Source organism: Salvelinus namaycush, chromosome 26 (genome assembly GCF_016432855.1).
Source record: "Salvelinus namaycush isolate Seneca chromosome 26, SaNama_1.0, whole genome shotgun sequence".
Lineage (NCBI taxonomy): Eukaryota > Metazoa > Chordata > Actinopteri > Salmoniformes > Salmonidae > Salvelinus > Salvelinus namaycush.
In genome coordinates, this window is record NC_052332.1 from 26,035,270 (window position 1) to 26,056,469 (window position 21,200).

The following is a 21,200-nucleotide window of genomic DNA, read 5'->3' on the forward strand; positions in this document are numbered from 1 at the left end:
GTTGACTAACCCCATTCTGTACAAATTTACGCATCCGCGGTATTCAAATGAGGCTGCAATGAAAACTAATGGGACTGTAGCAACTGTGTTAGCATCAATCTGGGGTGTGAACTACGTTTCTATTCAAGCGTTGATTGACATGGTAATGGCCCGATATTATTGTAGAAAGGTTGAAAAACTGACCCCTCCGACGCTGTACGTTAAATTGTGACGTGTCATCAGGGACAGGGTAAGGGGATATACCTAGTCAATTGTACAACTGAATGCATTCATTTTTTGCATCATCACTGCAAGCCATCATGACTCTCAAAAGCCGTTACTTCTGAAGATAACTTTAGCGTCGTCCTAAAAACCCAATTCAAATTCGACACAAACCTTCAAATAGGTATGTAATGACACGTTATATAAACTCTTTATAGTGTTTTATTTACATTTTAGAGGTGATAAGTTGGACAGATCGGGTGAAAAAAGCCGTTTCCCAAAACGGCTTATCTCATCTTTCCCTATCACGCAGTAGGTTTTGCTTCCCCATCCGTCATTTTTAAATGGACCCGACGGAGCTCATTGCCTTCAATCATGCAAAGATGGGCAGCATGAAGGTCTCGTCATTGATTTAGCTGGAAAGGGGATAAATTGTGCTTCATAATTGTATTCATATTACAGTTGACCTGAAAGTATTATGTTTTTGGGGCGCTAAAATAAGGTAAATTGTACGTTACAGCACGATGTACAGAAGTGCGTTAACTTACAGTATTCGTAAATTACATTTGGAGTGCCAGCATGCGCTCTGGGCATTTGTAAATTCAGAGCACTGTCAGATTGTCCGTTAGTAAATTAAGAGCATTACGCTCACGGAGCGTTCAGAGTGCACACTGGAAGCTCTGGCCGAGGAGTAGGGTTGATCTGAGCGTTCTGACCTCACAACGGCAGTCAAGCACCCAAGCTAACAGGCTAACATTGGCTAGCTTGCTAGCTACCTCCAGACACAAATGAGACAACAACTCAATCTTACCATTTTACTTGCAGAGCTCGTTAGGATGTTTTCATGTTATCCAGTGCGTTGGTGACTGTAACTGTGCAGATGGCAACAATTTAATAATGCATTTTTACTGACACCGGCCATATTCAATGGGTGTTGAGCGTTCATAAATTCATCAGTTATTCTGTGCTCTGGCACACCAGACGAGAGTGCTCTGAAATCGGGGTAGATATTTACAAACGCACCTAATTAACAATGTCCATTAAGAATGCACAACGACTATACCACTTAGCTAAGCTAAGAATGACATGAATAATCAAGTCAATAAACATTTGGTAGTTAGTTAGATTGCATATACTTAATATACTGGCAAGTTCGATGTATTAGTAGCCAACTAACATTAGGTAGCTAGCTAACATGCTGGTACATACTGCTGTAATGATATGCTATGCTGTTCGTAAGGATAGCGTAGCTAACAAATTGTCAGCCAACGTAACGTAACTTATTTGAAAAGTCATTACTTTATTACATTGCTCAACATTTTCTTAACATTTATCATAATTAGTTAAAGTAATGAATTTGTATCCACTCTCGTCAGATTTGGTCTGCATATTATCCACCATTTTCTTCAAATCTGAAACCGTTGTGAAGCCACACCCATTTTCAGAAGAATTGCATTATGGGCCTGGACATCTGGCAACTTTTGGCATACTAACTATATCCATACTATGACCAATAAGCATACTACATACTCAATTTACGTCACAAATAGTACAGTTAGTGGGGTTAGTATGAGTATTCGAACACAGCTCCGGTCTCGGGGGATGCTAACTCTGGAGATTATTATTGTTAATACTATTAATATTATTTGTGTTTTGCTTTTCGTGTATTGATGTTAATATTGATGTGTATATTGAGGTGGATTGATGTTTATACAGGGCTTAGCAAGACTCTTTCTTTTTTTATGGAAATGGAAAAATGTTGTATACGATATTCTTGAAGCAATTGTATTATTTGTGGTCCATGTCCTAATGTACAGTCAATCTACACATGACAATTTCTGAATGAGCCATCTTTTTCTCACTCTTTTTCACATGTAGTGTGGTCATTGTATTTTTTTATTATACAAATAACGAGGACTTTGAAAGTGGTTGCAAAGGAATCTGTCTGCTAGCTTACCTTTATCCAATTGGCTGGGCTGAATTAAAAAGAGGTTGAAGAGCAAAAACAATGAAAACCACGCCAGACTTGAAGCACAAGCAGGTGCTATTTTTGTGCTAGTGTCATGCTTAGTGATTGCTAGACACAGGAGTAATGTTTTTGCTCAGGTCATTATGTTTTAAAAATGAAGGAGGCACAGTGGAGAGTGTGATGAGTATTGAAAAAGGTGGGTTTTTGTTTAAGTACCAATAGTTTATAAATGAGTTGTACAGCTGTGTGTGTTCATGTTTTTAGGGGACAATTTTGTATTTCAAGAGAGATCATGTTAGGTGTTTAAGGTAAGGCAAACCTACTGTACTGTCCATTTTCCAACCATTTCTGAGACAACAGCCAGGCTCATATGTTTTGAAATATACTATACACTTTTTTATTTTCTATTTAACCTTTATTTAACTAGGCAAGTCAGTTAAGAACAAATTCGTATTTACAATGACGGCCTAGGAACAGTGGGTTAACTGCCTTGTTCAGGGGAGAATGACAGATTTTTACCTCGTCAACTCTGGGATTTGATCTAACAACCTTTCGGTTACTGGCCCAACGCTCTAAATAAGCAAAATACTGGTATACAGAAGTGCAGTTTTAAAATTCAGAAATACATCTATAGATGTGGTGTTTTAGATATGATAAACTGTAGACAGCAGTCGTGGGCAGTTTTATCGCTATGGTCCTGAGTGCATGCAGCATGCAGCCCCAGGGTTACCAGGCCTATCTAGTATGCCACCACTTCATCTCTCCTGCCACTGAACAGGCCTGGCTTTGTGCAATAAATAGATTGTTATGTAAGTTCTGAAAAAAAGCGCAATGGCATCTCTGTCTTATTAATGAATGCCGTTGTTACGTAAAGCAGCTCGACAGCAGTTACGTTCTGCAATATGCCCCATTCCCCCTTCACTCATGTCTACACATACGCATGCCCCCCTCTCCCCCTCAGACACGCATACCCCCCTCTCTCCCTCAGACATGCATACCCCCCTCACCCCAAACACACGCATACGACCCTCACACACGCATACCAACCTCTCCCCCTCACAATGTATACCCCCGTCTCCCTCTCACACACGCATAACACATGCACACACACTCACACCCCATGCCTCTTCCCAACAATCAGTCACTGGTTACTTTACATCACGCTGAGGTTACCTCCCCTCCTCTCTTCCCTCTCCCTCTCATTTCTCTCTCGCCCATTTCTCGCTTTCTCTATCCCCCCCTCTCTCTCACTTACTCTCTCCCGACAGCTCCCCCTCTTTCTCCCATCTCTCTCTCTTTCCCTACATCTCTCCCTCTTTCTCCCTACGTCTCCCCCTCCTTCTCCCATTTCGCTCTCTCTCTCTCCCTACAACTCCCCCTCTTTCTCCCATCTCGCTCTCTCTCTCTCAGCCAACCCCACTCCAAAAAAACCTGTGTGAAATAGCACTCATATCATTTTGCACAATGCTTATGCTTTTAATGTTCCATTTACCAATTGGTCCATGGCAGTGCAGGGACAATGCTTTGGGAGAGATGGAGGGTAGAGGGTTTACTCCCTGCCGGAGGCTGGTGTTCCTGTGGTGACAGAGCAGCCTGGCAGACTGGGGGTACTGAGAACACCAGACTCACTGGTCAGTCAGTTACAGTTAGTTACCCTCCCAACCTGGCTCCCCTGGTAGACATGGAGACAATTGAGTTGAGCGACACATTTGCCTATAGCGTTTTCAACCATAATGAGAAATGCAGTGCAACCTAAATATGTTGTGAGTAGGCTCACATGCGGTGCCAAGCTTAGCTTGGTGAACGAGATTATGGTAAGAAAGGTGGGAGTGAAAGAAGAGCTGACCTGATGGGACTCCTGATCACTTACACCGATCAATGGTGTGCATGAGGCTGTCCAAACTGCCTTTGGCATTCATACAGCTGCATGTGGATGTGTGCCAACGACCCTGGTGCAGTTATACTAATGTAACGGATGTGAAATGGCTAGCTAGTTAGCGGGTACGCGCTAGTAGCGTTTCAATCAGTTACGTCACTTGCTCTGAAACCTATTAGTAGTGTTGCCCCTTGCTCTGCAAGGGCCGTGGCCTTTGTGGAGCGATGGGTAACGACACTTCGTGGGTGTCAGTTGTTGATGTGTGCAGAGGGTCCCTGGTTCGCGCCTGGGTCGGGGCGAGGGGACGGTTTAAAGTTATACTGTTACACTAAGAAATTAGATCCATGCCGCTTGACATGTAATTTTACCTCTTCTTCTTTGTCGTCATTGCCAAACTAAAAGTAGGATGCCAATCAGATTGTTTTAATATTGAATTAAAGTGATTGAATTAGACCACCTTAAAAGTAATAAATGTTGAGAGTCAAAATCATAGCATCTTTCTTTCTCTTAGGCTACCAAGAAACCAGAGGAGGCTGGTGGGTGGAGCTAGGTGGAGGGCTCATTGTAATGGCTGGAATGGAATAAATAGAATGGAGTCAAACATGTGGTTTCCATATGTTTTATGTGTTTGATACCGTTCCATATATTCCATTCCAACCATTACAATGAGCCCATCCTTCTATAGCTCCTCCCACCAGCCTCCTCTGCAAGAAACTCAAGGATCTGTCTTAGAGTGGACTAAATCTGGACCTAATATTCCTGTGAATTCTAGCTGGTTGGATGGGAGGGCTGCAGGTGAACGTGTCAATAGACAGACAAGGACACAGAGACAATGGCTTGCCAGCCTTGTGACCAACCAACTGATCAGTGAAACCATTGTCAACAAACTAGTAATGCAATAAAAATGGTAAATCAAAACATTTACCATGAGACGGTTCTGGGCCTAAATAATTTATTTAGCCAACACAAGCCTTTTGTTCCAATAAATCAGTTAGTGAACAATGGGATGAGGCCATGCAATAATACTGAGCCACATATGTGTTGTTAATTTACTTAGAAAAAGCAGGGCCCTGGAATTTCCTGTTCTGTAGAAAATTACTAATTTGTATTGAAGACACGAGTTTTAAATCTTTCTCGCACCAAGCTAGAGATTCTGAGGCGCACTGTGACGTCTGACTGGTTGATGGGGTACACATGACTTAAATCAGCCATTTAATTGTTCCTGAGAACTTAGCTCAAAGCAAAGTACTCTGGGACCGGGAGGCAGAGGAAGAGAAATATAAAGTTAAGAGAAGGACAGATGGCGAGAGAAAGAGAGGGAGTGGATGAGGAGGGGTAAAGTTAGTAGCACTTAGCACTTATTTTAATAGGAGTGTTTACTATAGTTGTTTAGTGACGCATGTACGACATAGAATGGCAAATATTTACAATAATTTAACAATCCTAAAACTCCCTCCTCCCACATCTATCTAAAGTACAGTCTCTGTTCACTCAAGTAGCTAACTTGCTTGCCAAATTACCATTAAGAAGTTAACCTATTACTTACACAAATGCAATTGAAACTGAGAAAATCCCACTAACCTTGCCAGACAGTAAGCAGTGGTCTTCGTTCTAGAGCCTGGGTGGGGAAAAACACCTTCTCAGTGGACAAGTGGGTGGTCACTGTGTTTAAAGGTCCAAAAGGTCTGGATTATTAACAGCATAATGCTGCTAAGAATCATATTTAACAGTTGAGGGATTAACCTACAGTTTAATAACTGATAGTAGCTGTAAATCAGTGTTTAATAGTAGAAGTGCTGGATCCCGGGAACTTAGAATGAGCTAAACTGAAGTAGCTAGAAGAAAACAATACATAGTCACAAAACTGGCATTTTAAATAATGATTAACAAACTGATTGAGTAAAAAGTACTGATATTGACATTGTGGTGGAAACTTTCTATGATAAACTGAGGCAGCGAGAGTTACATGGCTGATACTGGAACACTGAGAAATCACTGTAATTATTAATGCATCGCCTGCATTGTGCTGCAAAATTCATTAACTGGAGATGATTGATTTACAGTATTTGGTTAAGAACTAGAGGAGGAATGACCCATGACCACCCTAGATGTTTCAAGGCGTGAATCAATTTTAGGGTTTCATTAGTGCTGGATTTTATTATAATTCAAAATGTATTGAATTTGATCCAATAGATCGAAATGCTCACCCAAGAATGTGTTAAAATAGAGCTTTAAACTGAAGCAAAACCAAGCATACAAAACCAGCAGGCTCCGCTATGGTCTAAAAACTCAGACCAGAACCAAAAAGTCGATATAATATCCCGCAGGCAGCAGAGAAACAAATCATTGTAAATCCACTACAGCCCTCCATCACAAACAGACAGCACAATGTTCACCTGCCTCTGAAAATGATGACTGGATTCATATGTTGAATAAATGTGGACATTTAGTGAGAATGCTTTGCATTCTGGAGACAATTGAAGTACACATTTTCCAACCTAGAAAATGGTCTGTCTCGCTGTAGTGAGTCAATGCCGGTGAGCTCGTTCGTACCGTCCTACGTCAGAACCATAGGAGATGTAGGTCGCAGACTGAGTGATCTTCAGTGTTGCTTTATGCAAGATTGGGACTTTGGCCCAAATAGAGTTGTTGCTTCAATATCCTGGTTGGTTGGTGCTCTGACTGGTCCTGGTTTCCCTATAATGACCAAGACATGATTCCAGTTCATAATCCTACATTCCTATGTCATTTGTCCTTGAGGAATGGAATGCTGCTAAAAAAATGGCGCTGGAGGAGATGGCCGCCGTTTTACGGTCTCCAAACCAATGTCGGTTTTTTTTTGCGATATTTGAAAATTATTTTATACATAATGTTTCTGCAACCATATCTTACGGCAGAAAAGAGCTTCTGGATATCAGGACAGCGATCACTCACCTCGGATTAGACTGAGAGCTTCTGGATATCAGGACAGCGATCACTCACCTCGGATTAGACAAAGATTCTTTCAACAACAACAACAAGCAGGACTCACAGGTTATTCTCCAAACACCCCACAGGGCAGACATCCTAATTATTCTCCAAACACCCCACAGGGCAGACATCCTAATTATTCTCCAAACACCCCACAGGGCAGACATCCTAATTATTCTCCAAACACCCCACAGGGCAGACATCCTAATTATTCTCTAAACACCCCGCAGGGCAGACATCCTAATTATTCTCCAAACACCCCACAGGGCAGACATCCTAATTATTCTCTAAACACCCCGCAGGGCAGACATCCTAATTATTCTCTAAACACCCCACAGGGCAGACATCCTAATTATTCTCCAAACACCCCACAGGGCAGACATCCTAATTATTCTCTAAACACCCCGCAGGGCAGACATCCTAATTATTCTCTAAACACCCCGCAGGGCAGACATCCTAATTATTCTCTAAACACCCCGCAGGGCAGACATCCTAATTATTCTCCAAACACCCCACAGGGCAGACATCCTAATTATTCTCTAAACACCCCGCAGGGCAGACATCCTAATTATTCTCTAAACACCCCGCAGGGCAGACATCCTAATTATTCTCTAAACACCCCGCAGGGCAGACATCCTAATTATTCTCTAAACACCCCGCAGGGCAGACATCCTAATTATTCTCTAAACACCCCGCAGGGCAGACATCCTAATTATTCTCCAAACACCCCGCAGGGCAGACATCCTAATTATTCTCCAAACACCCCACAGGGCAGACATCCTAATTATTCTCCAAACACCCCACAGGGCAGACATCCTAATTATTCTCCAAACACCCCACAGGGCAGACATCCTAATTATTCTCCAAACACCCCACAGGGCAGACATCCTAATTATTCTCCAAACACCCCACAGGGCAGACATCCTAATTATTCTCCAAACACCCCACAGGGCAGACATCCTAATTATTCTCCAAACACCCCACAGGGCAGACATCCTAATTATTCTCCAAACACCCCACAGGGCAGACATCCTAATTATTCTCCAAACACCCCACAGGGCAGACATCCTAATTATTCTCCAAACACCCCACAGGGCAGACATCCTAATTATTCTCCAAACACCCCACAGGGCAGACATCCTAATTATTCTCCAAACACCCCACAGGGCAGACATCCTAATTATTCTCCAAACACCCCACAGGGCAGACATCCTAATTATTCTCCAAACACCCCACAGGGCAGACATCCTAATTATTCTCTAAACACCCCACAGGGCAGACATCCCAATTATTCACCAAACACCCCGCAGGGCAGACATCCCAATTATTCTCCAAACACCCCACAAGGCAGACATCCTAATTATTCTCTAAACACCCCACAGGGCAGACATCCTAATTATTCTCCAAACACCCCACAGGGCAGACATCCCAATTATTCTCCAAACACCCCGCAGGGCAGACATCCCAATTATTCTCCAAACACCCCACAGGGCAGACATCCCAATTATTCTCCAAACACCCCACAGGGCAGACATCCCAATTATTCTCCAAACACCCCACAGGGCAGACATCCCAATTATTCTCCAAACACCCCGCAGGGCAGACATCCCAATTATTCTCCAAACACCCCACAGGGCAGACATCCCAATTATTCTCCAAACACCCCACAGGGCAGACATCCCAATTATTCTCCAAACACCCCACAGGGCAGACATCCCAATTATTCACCAAACACCCCGCAGGGCAGACATCCCAATTATTCTCCAAACACCCCGCAGGGCAGACATCCCAATTATTCTCCAAACACCCCACAGGGCAGACATCCCAATTATTCTCCAAACACCCCACAGGGCAGACATCCCAATTATTCTCCAAACACCCCACAGGGCAGACATCCCAATTATTCTCCAAACACCCCGCAGGGCAGACATCCCAATTATTCTCCAAACACCCCACAGGGCAGACATCCCAATTATTCTCCAAACACCCCGCAGGGCAGACATCCCAATTATTCTCCAAACACCCCACAGGGCAGACATCCCAATTATTCTCCAAACACCCCGCAGGGCAGACATCCCAATTATTCTCTAAACACCCCGCAGGGCAGACATCCCAATTATTCTCCAAACACCCCACAGGGCAGACATCCCAATTATTCTCCAAACACCCCGCAGGGCAGACATCCCAATTATTCTCTAAACACCCCGCAGGGCAGACATCCCAATTATTCTCTAAACACCCCGCAGGGCAGACATCCCAATTATTCTCCAAACACCCCGCAGGGCAGACATCCCAATTATTCTCCAAACACCCCGCAGGGCAGACATCCCAATTATTCTCCAAACACCCCGCAGGGCAGACATCCCAATTATTCTCCAAACACCCCGCAGGGCAGACATCCCAATTATTCTCTAAACACCCCACAGGGCAGACATCCCAATTATTCACCAAACACCCCACAGGGCAGACATCCCAATTATTCTCTAAACACCCCACAGGGCAGACATCCCAATTATTCTCTAAACACCCCACAGGGCAGACATCCCAATTATTCTCCAAACACCCCACAGGGCAGACATCCCAATTATTCTCTAAACACCCCACAGGGCAGACATCCCAATTATTCTCCAAACACCCCACAGGGCAGACATCCCAATTATTCTCTAAACACCCCACAGGGCAGACATCCCAATTATTCTCCAAACACCCCACAGGGCAGACATCCCAATTATTCTCCAAACACCCCACAGGGCAGACATCCCAATTATTCTCCAAACACCCCACAGGGCAGACATCCCAATTATTCTCCAAACACCCCACAGGGCAGACATCCCAATTATTCTCCAAACACCCCACAGGGCAGACATCCCAATTATTCTCCAAACACCCCACAGGGCAGACATCCCAATTATTCACATAAGGAAGCGACGCAGAGGAAGTAGAGCCGGATGCCTTGTCCGGATCCACAGAAGGCGAGTAGGAAAGCTGCCGTTACCGTCAATATTACTCGCCAACGTGCAATCATTGGACAATAAACTAGATGAGGTACGATCACGAATATCCTACCAACGGGACATCAAAGACGACATGGATATTCAGCTAGCGGGATACACGCTGCACCGGCAAGATAGAACAGTACACTCCGGTAAGACGAGGGGGAGGCGGTCTGTGCATATTTGTAAACAACAGCTGGTGCACGAAATCTGAGGAAGTCTCTAGATTTTGCTCGCATGAAGTAGAGTATATTGTGATAAATTACAGGCCACACTACTTGCCTAGAGAGTTCTCAGCTATACTTTTTGTGGCTGTTTATTTACCATCACAATCAGATGCGGGCACTAAGACCGCACTCAGTCAGCTGTATAAGGAAATAAGCAAACAGGAAACCACTCACCCAGATGCGGCGCTCCTAGTGGCCGGAGACTTTAATGCAGGGAAACTTAAATCAGTTCTACCAAATCTCTATCAACATGTTAAATGTGCAACCAGAGGGAAAATAATTCTAGATCACCTGTACTCCACACACAGAGACGCGTACAAAGCTCTCCCTCGCCCTCCATTTGGTAAATTCGTCCACAACTCTATCCTCCTGATTCCTGCTTACAAGCAAAAATGAAAGCAGGAAGCACCAGTGACTCGGTCTATAAAAAAAGTGGTCAGATGAAACAGATGCTAAACTACAGGACTGTTTTGCTATCACAGACTGGAACATGTTCCGGGATTCTTCCGATGACATTGAGGAATGCATCACATCAGTCACTGGCTTTATCAATAAGTGCATTGAGGACGTCGTCCCCACAGTGACTGTACATACTGTACATACCCCAACCAGAAGCCATGGATTACAGGCTACATTCGCACTGAGCTAAAGGGTAGAGCTGCCGCTTTCTAGGTGCGGGACTCTAACCCGGAAGCTTACAAGGAATCCCGCTATGCCCTGCGACGAACCATCAAACAGGCAAAGCGTCAATACAGGGCTAAGATTGAATCATACTACACCGGCTTCGACGCTCGTCGGATGGGGCAGGGCTTGCAAACTATTACAGACTACAAAGGGAAGCACAGCCGCGAGCTGCCCAGTGACACGAGCCGACCAGATGAGCTAATCACTTCTATGCTCGCTTCGAGGCAAGCAACCCTGAGGCATGCATGAGAGCATCAGCTGTTCCGGACGACTGTGTGATCATGCTCTCCGTAGCCGACGTAAGTAAGACGTTTAAGCAGGTCAACATTTACAAGGCTGCGGGGCCAGACGGATTACCAGGACGTGTGCTCCGGGCATGTGCTGACCAACTGGCAGGTGTCTTCACTGACATTTTCAACATGTCCCTGATTGAGTCTGTAATACCAACATGTTTCAAGCAGACCACCACAGTTCCTGTGCCCAAGAACACAAAGGCAACCTGCCTAAATGACTACAGACCCGTAGCACTCACGTCTGTAGCCATGAAGTACTTTGAAAGGCTGGTAATGGCTCACATCAACACCATTATCCCAGAAACCCTAGACCCACTCCAATTTGCATACCGCCCAAACAGATCCACAGATGATGCAATCTCTATTGCACTCCACACTGCCCTTTCCCACCTGGACAAAAAGAACACCTATGTGAGAATGCTATTCATTGACTACAGCTCAGCGTTCAACACCATAGTACCCTCAAAGCTCATCACTAAGCTAAGGAACCTGGGACTAAACAACTCCCTCTGCAACTGGATCCTGGACTTCCTGACGGGTCGCACCCAGGTGGTGAGGTTAGGTAGCAACACATCTGCCACACTGATCCTCAACACTGGAGCTCCCCAGGGGTGCGTGCTGAGTCCCCTCCTGTACTCCCTGTTCACCCACGACTGCATGGCCAGGCACGACTCCAACACCATCATTAAGTTTGCAGACGACACAACAGTGGTAGGCCTGATCACCGACAACGACGAGACAGCCTATAGGGAGGAGGTCAGAGACCTGGCCGGGTGGTGCCGGGATAACAACCTATCCCTCAATGTAACCAAGACTAAGGAGATGATTGTGGACTATAGGAGAAGGAGCACCGAGCACGTCCCCATTCTCATCGACGGGGCTGTAGTGGAGAAGGTTGAGAGCTTCAAATTCATTGGTGTCCACATCAACAACAAACGAGAATGGTCCAAACACACCAAGACAGTCGTGAAGAGGGCACGACAAAGCCTATTCCCCCTCAGGAAACTAAAAAGATTTGGCATGGGTCCTGAGATCCTCAAAAGGTTCTACAGCTGCAACATCGAGAGCATCCTGACCGGTTGCATCACTGCCTGGTACGGCAATTGCTCGGCCTCTGACCTCAAGGCACTTCAGAGGGTAGTGCATACAGCCCAATACATCACTGGGGCAAAGCTGCCTGCCATCCACACCAGGCGGTGTCAGAGGAAGGCCCTAAAAATTGTCAAAGACCCCCAGCCACCCCAGTCATAGACTGTTCTCTCTACTACCGCATGGCAAGCGGTACCGGAGTCCCAAGTCTAGGACAAAAAGGCTTCTCAACAGTTTTTTCCCCCAAGCCATAAAACTTCTGAACAGGTAACCAATGGTTACCCGGACTATTTGCATTGTGTTCCCCCCCCCCCAACCCCTCTTTTACACTGCTGCTACTCTCTGTTTATCTTATATGCATAGTCACTTTAACCATACATCCATGTACATACTACCTCAATTAGCAAACCAACCAGTGCTCCCGCACATTGGCTAACTGGGCTATCTGCATTTTGTCCCACCTCCCGCCAACCCCTCTTTTTACGCTACTGCTACTCTCTGTTCATCATATATGCATAGTCCCTTTAACCATACCTACATGTACATACTACCTCAATAAGCCTGACTAACCGGTGTCTGTATATAGCCTTGCTACTCTTATTTTCAAATGTATTTTTACTGTTGTTTTATTTCTTTACTTACCTACACACACACACATACCTTTTTTTTCGCACTATTGGTTAGAGCCTGTAAGTAAGCATTTCACTGTAAGGTCTACCTGTTGTATTCGGCGCACGTGACAAATAAACTTTGATTTGAAATAGATCATATTACTCCAGTGCTAGCCTCCCTACACTGGCTTCCTGTTAAGGCAAGGGCTGATTTCAAGGTTTTACTGTTAACCTACAAAGCGTTACATGGGCTTGCTCCTACCTATCTTTCCGAGTTGGTCCTGCCGTACATACCTACACGTACGCTACGGTCACAAGACGCAGGCCTCCTAATTGTCCCTAGAATTTCTAAGCAAACAGCTGGAGGCAGGGCTTTCTCCTATAGATCTCAATTTTTATGGAATGGTCTGCCTACCCATGTGAGAGACGCAGACTCGGTCTCAACTTTTAAGTCTTTACTGAAGACTCATCTCTTCAGTGGGTCATATGATTGAGTGTAGTCTGGCCCAGGAGTGTGAAGGTGAACGGAAAGGCTCTGGAGCAACGAACCGCCCTTGCTGTCTCTGCCTGGCCGGTTCCCCTCTCTCCACTGGGATTCTCTGCCTCTAACCCTATTACAGGGGCTGAGTCACTGGCTTACTGGTGCTCTTTCATGCTGTCCCTAGGAGGCGTGCGTCACTTGAGTGGGTTGAGTCACTGACGTGATCTTCCTGTCTGGGTTAGCGCCCCCCCTTGGGTTGTGCCGTGGCGGAGATCTTTGTGGGCTATACTCGGCCTTGTCTCAGGATGGTAAGTTGGTGGTTGAAGATATCCCTCTAGTGGTGTGGGGGCTGTGCTTTGGCAAAGTGGGTGGGGTTATATCCTTCCTGTTTGGCCCTGTCCGGGGGTATCATCGGATGGGGCCACAGTGCCTCCTGACCCCTCCTGTCTCAGCCTCCAGTATTTATGCTGCAGTAGTTTATGTGTCGGGGGGCTAGGGTCAGTTTGTTATATCTGGAGTACTTCTCCTGTCTTATCCGGTGTCCTGTGTGAATTTAAGTATGCTCTCTCTAATTCTCTCTTTCTTTCTTTCTCTCGGAGGACCTGAGCCCTAGGACCATGCCTCAGGACGACCTGGCATGATGACTCCTTGCTGTCCCCAGTCCACCTGGCCGTAATGCTGCTCCAGTTTCAACTGTTCTGCCTGCGGCTATGGAACCCTGACCTGTTCACCGGATGTGCTACCTGTCCCAGACCTGCTGTTTTCAACTCTTTAGAGACCGCAGGAGCGGTAGAGATACTCTTAATGATCGACTATGAAAAGCCAACTGACATTTACTCCTGAGGTGCTGACTTGCTGCACCCTCGACAACTACTGTGATTATTATTATTTGACCATGCTGGTCATTTATGAACATTTGAACATCTTGGCTATGTTCTGTTATAATCTCCACCCGGCACAGTCTGAAGAGGACTGGCCACCCCTCATAGCCTGGTTCCTCTCTAGGTTTCTTCCTAGGTTTTGGCCTTTCTAGGGAGTTTTTCCTAGCCACCGTGCTTCTACACCTGCATTGCTTGCTGTTTGGGGTTTTAGGCTGGGTTTCTGTACAGCACTTTGAGATATCAGCTGATGTACGAAGGGCTGTATAAATACATTTGATTTGATTTGATCAAACCTTGGAAACAGGCCTCTATATACAACGCATTATCAGACATTAGTGTGACTGTCAGATACCCAGTAGACTTGGTATTTGCACAGATAGTACACTGAATTAATCTATACTGTACATTTAGATCACAAATGCCAAATGAGTCTTCAAAAGCCCTAAAAATGAGTCCATCATCAGAACTCTGGGTCTGAGTTCTCTCTCCCACATGACAGTGAGAGGAAAGGGGAGAGGGGAGAGAGGGGGTTAGCAGATAACACCTTAACTACTCCAAGATGTGTCAGCTGACTTTCCCCCAGGATTACCCAGAATTCCTGTCATATGAGGTGAAGCTCAGGGCCTCTGACAGTCTCATTTTATTCTATATGGATAAATGGATCAGAGCTGCAACCAGATCTGGGCCCTTGTGTTCAATCAGCAAGTTCAAGTCATTTATTATAATCATTAATTTCCTAAGCCTCCTGGGGTGCATCAGAGGACACCCAGAAGTTTCTTCCTTCCGGACTCGTGCCAGAACTTTTAATTGGCCTCAGGAAAACCCAGGCATCCTCCCCTGTTCTGGGAGCTGGGTGTGGGATGTGTTGGATTGGGTCATAGTGAAACCATTTACTCCCCGATTGGGGCTGCTGGGATAGGACTGCGGGCCAACTTCACAATTACTCTTTCCTGCCAGGGATAACGTCATCGAGGGAATATTATCATGAGAATTCTTCCTCTTAACTCTTTTTTTCTTCTTCTTCACTGTAACACTTAATCAAACATTTCTGTCATAACATGTTTACAGCACAGACTGTTGTCGTAAACTATTGTTACACTTAGAATTACAATATAATTCATGTTTATGATTATCTTATGTAGGGATTAAGAGGGAACATTCAAATAAAGTGTTACCAAACCCATGTCTTAAACTTGTCTCACCACACACATCCCAAAATCGGATGCACACAGAAAGCACACAGTATTAAGTAATGCTTCCTCCGCCAGCACAATGACTAAGCTTCTCTCAAAAACCCACTGTATGCTGTGGTCTTTTACACAACACACACGTTACCAAGTGCCCTAATAATAGCTATTTAACTGAATGATTTGATAAATGTTTTGGTTTTCAACCCCGACAATCATTCAGTTGTTTGAGAACATTTGTGCATGGGCCACTTACAGTGTAGACTGAAGATCTGGCCTTGACCATTGTGTTTGTTTAACATTTGGTACACTCACTTACTCTTTTTCTGGGCCTGGGTGTTTAGCTAAGAGGTCTCTGCTTGGATACCCCTCGGTACACTGCTTGTATGTCATGGTAAACACTGAAGGGTAGTGTTCATTTTTCATCTGTCCAAAACAGTGAGCTGTAGAGAGAGTTGGGAGCAGGGTGGGGGTGGTGGCTCAGTGTAGTAGATCCTATTGTGTAATAAGGGTCTGTGTTTGGTTTGCCTCGCCTCAGTGCCTGCCTGCGCCCCTCTGCCTCCCTGTCCCGCCGATGGAGTGGGTCACACTGAATCACAAGGCCAGCCGGTGCTGACAATGGCACGTTTGTGCACAGGCAGAGCAGTGAGCCAGCCTACTCAAGGGAAAGGATGGTACAAGGTGGAGAGAGTCCAGCAAGCTGTGTGTATGTGTGTGTGTCAGTCTGTCTGTCTGATGAATGGAAAAGTACCTGACTCATGGAAGGGTGCTCTTATCCACAGAATACCCTAAAAAGACAATGTTCCAGATGATCCATCTACATGGAGAGACATCTCCCTCTTGCCCTCGGTCTAGAAAGTGTTCATGAAATGCTTGCTCGCCTGCATACTACCATGGCTTGAAGATACAGGCATTCTCTCTCCCTAACAAAAGGCATATATAGAAAGACAGGGCAAGAATGTGCTTGTTTTCAGATACTTAGCAGTTGTGGGAAAATGTGGTCACATGAAAAAAGAGGGATATTTTCTGCATAGTTCTTGCACTTGTTTTTGAAAAATGTTCAGTGTAAATTGTTAAAAGTAGTCATCGTGCATAGAGATGTATGGTTTGTTAAACTTTGAACACATGCACAAACACAGTGTCACGATCGTCGTAATGAGTAGACCAAGGCGCAGCGTGCGTAGAGTTCCACATAATTTTAATAAACCGAAACTCACTGAACAAAACAACAAACAACCAACCAAATGAAACGTGAAGCTACTGTTGTGCACTCAGGCAACTAAATGTAGACAAGATCCCACGAATAACCATGGGGAAATGGCTACCTAAATATGATCCCCAATCAGAGACAACGATAAACAGCTGCCTCTGATTGGGAACCATATCAGGCCACCACAGAAATACAAAACATCTAGATGACCCACCCAAGTCACTATCACGCCCCAACCAACACAGAGAATAAACAGCTTACTATGGTCAGGGCGTGACACACAGTTTCATATTGGTCATGTCAAAAATGTTGTTGATGCAACAGACTGGAAACTGTGGGGGAACCGTCATTTTGTGTCTGCTGTAAGCCACCTTCAGTTACATCCTGCAGTTGGTGGTTTCATCATTGGGCCAGGATGAGGAAAATTCAGCTAAAATATAATGTAGTTGACCAAAGTTCAATCAGTCTGAATACTTGTTTAACTTCATCAAGCAGCATAACATAATTCACTCTGTTTCCTATTATACTGGCATAGTTGGAATGCATGAATACAAAGGTATCCTCATAAGCATACCCAGCTAGCACATTTGGTTCTTTGGAAGTTGTGGGAACATACGTTTTTGGTTTCCCATTGGTTCTGGGAATGAAGCCATTTCTGGGAACGTACATTTTTAGGTTGCAAGGAAATTCTGAGAATGTTTTTCTATGGTTCCCTGAAAGTTTTCCTGGGAGGTTTAATTGACCTTCTGAAAATTATAGGTTATTTGAAGGTAATTAAATAATGTTTGAATAACACTGCTAGCTTAGTTTGGGTTAACTGTTTTAAACTCCTAGCACAGACAGGACATATGGAAATTAATTTGCTTAGGCATTATTCATGCATAATGCCGCCGGAGGGGATGGCTGACGTTTTACGGGCTCCTAACCAACCGTGCTATGTTGTTTGTTTTTTTCGCATTGTTTGTAACTTATTTTGTACATAATGTTCCTGCTACCGTCTCTTATGACTGAAAAGAGCTTCTGGACATCAGAACAGCGATTACTCACCTGAACTGGCCGAAGATTTTTTTCTTTAATGAATCCAACGCGAAGCATATACTGCTTTCTCAAGACCAGGACCAAAGCACCGTCATTCGTGTGAAGAAAAGATGGAGAAAACGGGTGCGGAGGTCGGGGTGCCTTGTGAGAATTCGGAGGCGAGTGTGTAAACCACTACTACCATCAGTACTATTGGACAATGTGCAATCATATGAAAAAAAACTTGATGATCTACGATTAAGACTATGCTACCAAAGGGGACATTAAAAACTGTAATATCTTATGTTTCACCGAGTCGTGGCTGAACGACGACACAGATAATATAGAGCTGGCTGGGTTTTCTGTGCATCGGCAGGACAGAACAGCTATGTCTGGTAAGACGATGGGCAGGGGTGTGTGTCTATTTGTCAATAACAGCTGGTGCGCGATGTCGAATATTAAAGAAGTCTTGAAGTATTGCTCGCCTGACCACACTATCTACCAAGAGAGTTCTCATCTATATTATTCGGAGCCGTCTATTTACCAACACAAACCGATGCTGGCACTAAGGCCGCACTCAACAAGCTGTATACGGCCATAAGCAAACAAGGAAATGCTCATCCAGAATCGGTGCTCCTAGTGGCCAGGGACTTTAATGCAGGGAAACTTAAATCCGTTTTACCTCATTTCTACCAGTATGTCACATGAGCAACCAGAGGGAAAAAAACTCGAGACCACCTTTACTCCACACACAGAGATGGATACAAAGCTCTACCCGCCCTCCATTTGGCAAATCTGACCATAATTCTATTCTGCTGATTCCTGCTTACAAGAAAAAACTAAAACAGGAAGTACCAGTGACTTGCTCAATACGGAAGTGGTCAGATGACGCGGATGCTACGCTACAGGACTGTTTTGCTAGCACAGACTGGAATATGTTCCAGGATTCATCCAATTGCATTGAGGATATACCACCTCAGTCACCGGCTTAATCAATAGTGGCCTTGACGACGTTGTCCCCACAGCGACCGTACATACATATCCCAACCAGAAGCCATGTATTATAGGCAAGATCCGCACCGAGCTAAAGGCTAGAGCTGCTGCTTTCAAGGACACTAATCAAGACGCTTATAACAAATCCCGCAATGCCCTCAGACAAACCATCAAACAGGCAAAGCATCAATACAGGACTAAGATTGATTCCTACTACCCCGGCTCTGACGCTCGTCTGATGTGGCAGGGCTTGCAAACTATTACGGACTTCAAAGGGAAACCCAGCCGCGAGCTGCCCAGTGACGTGAGTCTACCAGAGGAGCTAAATGCCTTTTATGCTTGATTCGAAGCAAGCAACACTGAAGCATGCATGCAAACACCAGCTGTTAAGGACGACTGTGTGACCACAATCTCCATAGCCAATGTGAGCAAGACCTTTAAACAGGTCAACATTCACAAAGCCACGGGGAAAGAAGGATTACCAAGACTTGTAGTCAAAGCATGCGCGGACCAGCTGGCAAGTGTCTTCACTGACATTTTCAACCTCTCCCTGACCGAGTCTTTAATACCTACATGTTTCAAGCTGGCCACCATAGTCCCTGTGCCCAAGAAAGCAAAGGTGACATGCCTAAATGATTACCGCCCTGTAGCACTCACGTCGGTGGCCATGAAGGGCTTTGAAAGGCTGGTCATGGCTCACATCAACACCATCAACACCATCATCCCAGAAACCCTAGACCCACTCCAATTCGCATACCGCACCAACAGATCCACAGGTGACGCAATCTCAATCGCACTCCACACTTCCCTTTCCCACCTGGACAAAAGGAACACCTATGTGAGAATGCTATTCATTGACTACAGCTTAGCATTCAACACCATAGTGCCCAGAAACCTCATCACTAAGCTAAGGACCCTGGGACAAACCACTCCCTCAGCAACTGGATCCTGGACTTCATGACCAGCCACCCCCAGGTGGTAAGGGTAGGCAACAACAGATCTGCCATGCTGATCCTCAACACTGGGGCCCCTCAGGGGTGTGTGCTTAGTCCCCTCCTGTACTCCCTGTTCACCCACGACTGCGTGGCCAAGCACGATGTAAGGACCGACGCTGGAGTAGAGAAGCAGGTACGGGTAGTCAAACATTTAATCGGAACAGACATGGAACAAGACAGGAACAGCGTCAGCACACGGGTATACAACGACATATGACAATCAATGCTGAAGTGGGGAACAGAGCGAGGGAACAGACAGATATAGGGGAGGTAATGACAGAGGTGAGTGAGTTCAGGTGAGTCCAATAATCGCTGATGCGCGTGATGGGGCTAGGCAGGTGTGCGTAATGATGGTGGCAGTAGTGCGTAATTCTGGGGAGCCTGACGCCCTCGAGCACCAGGGGGGGAAGAGCGGGAGCAGGCGTGACAGTACCCCCCACACCCCCGCCAACCGATGTCCCACCTGGGTGAGCCTGACGGGCCGCCCGAGGCACAGGCGCTGGACCAGCCGGCTGGGCGTGAAATCCCAACGAACCGGAAGAAGCGTGAGAGCCTGTCGAGCCGGCTGGGCGTAAAAACCTAGCGATCCGGCTGAGGCCTGACGTGGGATGGGCGCCTTCCGAGCCAACCAGGTCAAGAAACCTCTCGAGCCAGCTAGGGCGTGACAGCCCGACGAGCTGGTTTAGGCACCCTCGTTTCAATCGGTGGCGGTCCCCGGACCCGACGTCACCACCAACCGGAAAGTCAGCATTCCCGATGCTTCATTTGGTGGCTTCAGCACACTTTAAGGGCCGACACTGGAGTAGAGAAGCAGGTACGGGGAGTCAAACATTTAATTGGAACAAACAAGGAACAAGACAGGAACAGCGTCAGCACAAGGGTAAACAAGGACATATGAAAATCAATGCTGAAGTGGGGAACAGAGCGGGGGGAAAGACAGATATAGGAGATGTAAAGTCCAGGTGAGTCCAATAATCACTGATGCGCGTGACGGGGGAAGGCAGATGTGCATAATGATGGTGGCAGGAGTGCGTAATGCTGGGGTGCTTGGCGCCCTCGAGCTCCAGTGGGGGAAGAGTAGGAGCAGGCGTGACACACGACTCCAACACCATCATTAAGTTTGCTGACGACACAACAGTTGTAAGCCTGATCACCGACAACGATGAGACAGCCTATAGGGAGGAGGTCAGAGACCTGGCAGTGTGGTGAAAGGACAACAACCTCTCCCTCAACATGAGCAAGACAAAGGAGTTGATCGTGGACTGTAGGAAAAGGAGGGCCAGACAGGCCCCCATTAACATTTACGGGGCTGTAGTGGAGCTGTTCGAGAGTTTCAAGTTCCTTGGTGTCCACATCACCAACAAACTATTATGGTCCAAACACACCAAGGCAGTCGTGAAGAGGGCACAACAACACTTTTTCCCCCTCAGGAGACTGAAAAGATTTGGCATGGGTCCCCAGATCCTCAAAAAGTTCTACAGCTGCACCATCGAGAGCATCCTGACCGGTTGCATCACCGCCTG

The 21,200-nt window shown here is 45.8% G+C and overlaps 1 protein-coding gene across 2 annotated transcripts in view; it reads right to left on the reverse strand.

The window, feature by feature from the left end:
• LOC120021433 (guanine nucleotide-binding protein G(z) subunit alpha) overlaps positions 1-21,200 on the reverse strand; it is a 58,301-nt gene that overhangs the window by 26,869 nt on the left and 10,232 nt on the right. Inside the window, exon 1 of one of the 2 annotated variants that reach the window (XM_038965200.1) lies at positions 5,628-5,725. The exons of the other annotated variant lie outside the window; for it this stretch is intronic. The gene's annotated coding sequence lies outside the window, so the exon portion shown is untranslated. Of the gene's footprint in view, positions 1-5,627; positions 5,726-21,200 lie in introns of those variants that run through there. 2 annotated transcript variants of the gene reach the window in all.